This window comes from Nelusetta ayraudi, unplaced genomic scaffold (genome assembly GCF_046127955.1).
Source record: "Nelusetta ayraudi isolate G7.1 ecotype Tasmania unplaced genomic scaffold, CSIRO-AGI_Nayr_v1 ptg000004l, whole genome shotgun sequence".
Classification (NCBI taxonomy): Eukaryota; Metazoa; Chordata; class Actinopteri; order Tetraodontiformes; family Monacanthidae; genus Nelusetta; species Nelusetta ayraudi.
In genome coordinates, this window is record NW_027466054.1 from 1,120,560 (window position 1) to 1,125,000 (window position 4,441).

Below are 4,441 nucleotides of genomic sequence, written 5' to 3' on the forward strand. Positions count from 1 at the left end.
TCCTTTATTAATCTGAAGTGATCCTAGCTGTGTTTTTTTGTATCTATATTTTTCATATTTTTTGGGTTTGTTGAGGCCATAAAAAGACCTTAAAATGCATCATTGTTGACTTGTAAAATGGCGTGAATAGGCTCTTTTCTATTCACGATCTGTGTGGAATAACAGGAAAATGTGCAGCTCTATGTAGCAACAGAGATAAACTCGATTGGCTGCAATAATTACCTTCAGAAAATCCATGTCTTAATTATTTGCCATAATCTGGCATGCTCTTCTGGTTTTCACTGTGTTTGCTGTGCTTAATTGACCATAGTTGTAATGCGAACAGAGCTGAAGTTAGCAGTTTGCAAAATGAGACTCTTTAAAAGTTTACACGAGGCTTCCATTTGGTAATAGATGCTGCATTTTAACATGTGCAGAAGAAACTCACTGACGAGGGGTAAGCTTTCCTATCGCCAAGACTTTAAGAAAGACTTTTTCTGATATGTTGGAAAATTAACCCTCTGTGTTCAACATCATTACATTGACGACCTTTTTCATGTCTTCATTCATTGCTTACTTACACATTGAACAGTTGGCTTACTTTTTCTATGATATGGCCATTTAGTTTATAAACACGTTATACTTTGACATAACTTCACTGCCATGAATTATTGTTGACACAAATGATTACGTCTATACATCTGAAAAGAATCTGCCTTCACTCCTCGGCCCTCCCACTGCGGGCTGAGTGCGCTGTGGAGGGCATGAAGCCTGTCTCTATGGGCCATCCTTGATTAGTTTTTTTTTTTTTTTGCAATCCCTTCACAATTAAAGGCACTCATCCGGTACTCTAAAAACGTAAGTGGTAGAAGGCATGATTAAATCTTCAATGGGGACTGATTTGAGCTTTAGTGAGCATGTTTGTTTTGTACCTATTTCAGTCTTGCCAAGCTCACAAAGTGCTTTTTGTTGGCTTAAGAGATAAGAGATGAAAACGGACAAACTATTTTTTCTTTAAACCTTGAAGGGCCTAAATTCATTCTTGTTCCACTGCTAGATTTCAACATTTTGTAGTGCATACACCAAAACAATCTGGCCCTTTGCATATCCTAAGCGGCACTTGGAGAAGAAAGCTCCAAGTTTAACTGTAAGCTTCAAATTGACATACACTGAAGCTCAGATTTTACTGTATTCTCACACTGATGGGTGGTCTCAGAAATTTGCAGGCTGTCAGAAGTGGGATTAAAATGCATGCCTCGAGGAGAGAGTGCGACCAGAACGCAGCGCCTTAGGCCGCTCGGCCATTCTAACACAAGACATTAATACAAATTGGTTCCCAATTTCATGAAAATAACCATTTTTGAATGTGTTTGGTGTCGCTATCCTTGCTACGTGAGAACGTTATTGGCAGAACATGGCTAATTTCACTGTTCTTTAAAAGGTCATTCCACATTTTGCTGTGTCAAAACGCAAACAGCTAAGTTTGCAGGGATTGTTGAGAAAGGTACATTATAGTTGAGGGGGTAATCAACGTAAAAGCCTGATTACTCCCTCTGATGGGTGGTCACAGAAATTGGCATGCTGTCAGAAGTGGGATTTGAACCCACGCCTCCAGGAGAGACTGCGACCTGAACGCAGCGCCTTAGACCACTCGGCCATTCTGACACTGGAAACCTCTTAAACTTTGAAAAAAACATAACAAAATAAAAATCATCCTTAAGCTTAATTAGACGTCGAGTAAAAGATCCTGTCTTCTCTTTCACTCGAGTGAGCGCCGACGTTTGGAGATGTCAAGACCATTGAGAGAAGAGTTGCACACGGTTGTGTTTGTAATGTCAGAGAAGATTAAGGATTGCTCTCTTTCTCCCCAAGGTTCCACCGAGACTTGAACTCGGATCACTGGATTCAAAGTCCAGAGTGCTGACCATTACACCATGGAACCCTGTAGTAACCTTGGTTCCCAATTTCATGAAAATAACCGTTTCTTGACACATTTGGAGGTGTCAAGATAACTGAGAGTGGAGTTGCACACAGTTGGTTGGATTTGCAATGTCAGAAAAAGTTGATGATTCGTCACTCCTTCTTTTCTTCCCAAGGTTCCACCGAGACTTGAACTCGGATCACTGGATTCAGAGTCCAGAGTGCTGACCATTACACCATGGAACCCTGTAGTAACCTTGGTTCCCAATTTCATGAAAATAAACATTTTTGAATGTGTTTGGTGTTGCTATATTTGCTATGTGAGACAGTTATTGGCAGAACATTACTAATTTCACTGTTCTTTAAAAGGTCATTGGAGATTCTGCGATGGTAAAACGCAAAAAGCTAAGTTTGCAGGTATTGTTGAGAAAGGTACATTATAGTTGAAGGGTAATCAACGTAAAAGCCTGATTATTCCCTCTGATGGGTGGTCACAGAAATTGGCAAGCTGTCAGAAGTGGGATTCGAACCCACGCCTCCAGGAGAGACTGCGACCTGAACGCAGCTCCTTAGACGGCTCGGTCATTCTGACACTGGAATCCTCTTAAACTTTGAAAAACAAAAAACAAAATAAAAATCATCCTTAAGCTTAATTAGATGTCGAGTAAAAGGTAGCATAAAAGATCATGTCTTCTCTTTCAAACTGCATTGCTTAAGGTAAGTAATGACCTCTTGTGTGCATCTGACAAAGGTCTTCTCTCTTTTCTGGTCCTCCTAGATCTCAGTGCAGCATTTGATACAGTTGACCACAGCATTCTTCTTAGGAGATTAGAAGATACTATCGGCATCAAGGATCGCGCCTTGGACTGGTTTGGATCTTACTTGTCTGAGTTTGTTTATGTTCATAATCATTCGTCAGAACGTAGGAGGGTTTGTCATGGTGTCCCGCAAGGATCTGTACTTGGGCCACTCCTCTTCAACATCTACATATCACCTCTTGGTGACATCATCAGAAAGCATAGCATTAGTTTCCATTCTTACGCAGATGACACACAGTTGTACTTGTCATTTAAGGCAAATGAGGCTCATCAGTTGGCCAAATTGGAATCTTGTCTTCGTGATGTCAGAACTTGGATGACACAGAATTTCCTGTTGCTTAATACCGACAAAACTGAGGTCATTATATTTGGATCGCGAGAGAGTAGGGACAGAGTCTTTGATGGACAAAGTGGTCTATTTGGTTCTACACCCAGTTCTACTGTGCGGAACCTTGGAGTCACTTTTGATCAGGACCTGACCTTTAATTCTCATATACAGAATGTAGGGAGGTCAGCTTTCTTCCACTTAAGAAACATTGCCAAAATTCGAAGTTTTTTGTCCTTCAAAGATGCGGAAAAAATAATCCATGCTTTTGTTACGTCTAGGCTAGATTACTGTAACTCGGTACTAGCAGGATGCCCAAATTCATCCCTTAGGACATTACAGTTAATCCAAAACTCTGCGGCACGATTGTTAATCGGAACTAGAAGGAGGCAGCATATTACTCCAATTTTAGCTTCCTTGCATTGGCTGCCTGTCAAATTTAGAATTGAATTTAAGATTCTAGTTTTAACTTAAAAAGCTCTTCATTCTCAGGCTCCTTCTTATATTAGGGAACTCATTGAACTTTATCATCCTCCAAGAGCCCTTCGCTCTGAGGATTCAGGTCTTTTAGTTATCCCAAAAATTTCTAGAGTTTGATCAGGAGGTAGGTGTTTCAGTTTCCTGGCACCTCTATTTTGGAACCATCTTCCAGCCTCGGTGAGGGGGGCAGACACAGTTAGTTTATTTAGAAGTAGACTTAAGACTTTCCTTTTTCTTAAAGCTTATAGTTAGACTCCATCCACTGTCAGTTAAGCTGCTGTAGGCTTACGCCGTGGAGGGAGATCTTTCGCTCCCGTTACAGGGATCGTTGCTCTGTGCAGGCGGAGCCTTTATCACTCTCCTCACCCAATCAATCTTTTACTCTATCCAATCTTTTACTCTATCCCCTCTGTCCAAGCTCTCATTATGCTTTGTACAGTATGCTCGATATGCATGATACTGCCGCAGTCTCTGTGTCCCCGGCAGGTGATGACCAATGCGCCAGGAGCTGGATTGTGCTGTGCTGTTCTAGGGGTCTTGGTGTCATCGCTTCATCCCACCACCACGCTTAAGACCTGGACTTGTCCTATCGGCAGATTGTCCATCGAGCTAGGCTCTTGCCTTCCAAAGCATGGACACTTACACTCCACATGGACAGCAGCCTTGAATTATTTCCTATTCTTTGTGTTTATATCCGTTTTGCCTGGTTGGTGTATCTGTTTTTCACTCTGTCCTGTCTGCCACCCTGGCTCACTCTGCTCCTTTCTCTCTTTCTCTGTCTCTCCTCTATCTTTCTACTTCACCCCAACTACTCATAGGCAGATGATGGCCCTCTGGAGTCTGGTTCTGCCCTAGGTTTCTTCCCACAGGGGAGTTTTACCCAGCCACTGTCGCATCTTGCTTGCTCCGGGGGCCCGGT

General features: G+C 42.0%; 3 non-coding genes across 3 annotated transcripts; all 3 read right to left on the minus strand.

Moving 5' to 3' along the window:
- Window positions 1–1,561: 1,561 nt before the first annotated feature.
- Window positions 1,562–1,644, minus strand: trnal-cag (transfer RNA leucine (anticodon CAG)). Its single transcript has one exon. It is a non-coding gene; the product is annotated as a tRNA-Leu (tRNA).
- Window positions 1,645–1,849: 205 nt separating this feature from the next.
- trnaq-uug (transfer RNA glutamine (anticodon UUG)) lies at window positions 1,850–1,921 on the minus strand. The gene has a single exon. It is a non-coding gene; the product is annotated as a tRNA-Gln (tRNA).
- Window positions 1,922–2,073: 152 nt separating this feature from the next.
- On the minus strand, window positions 2,074–2,145 carry trnaq-cug (transfer RNA glutamine (anticodon CUG)). The gene has a single exon. It is a non-coding gene; the product is annotated as a tRNA-Gln (tRNA).
- Between the last annotated feature and the right edge of the window lie 2,296 nt (window positions 2,146–4,441).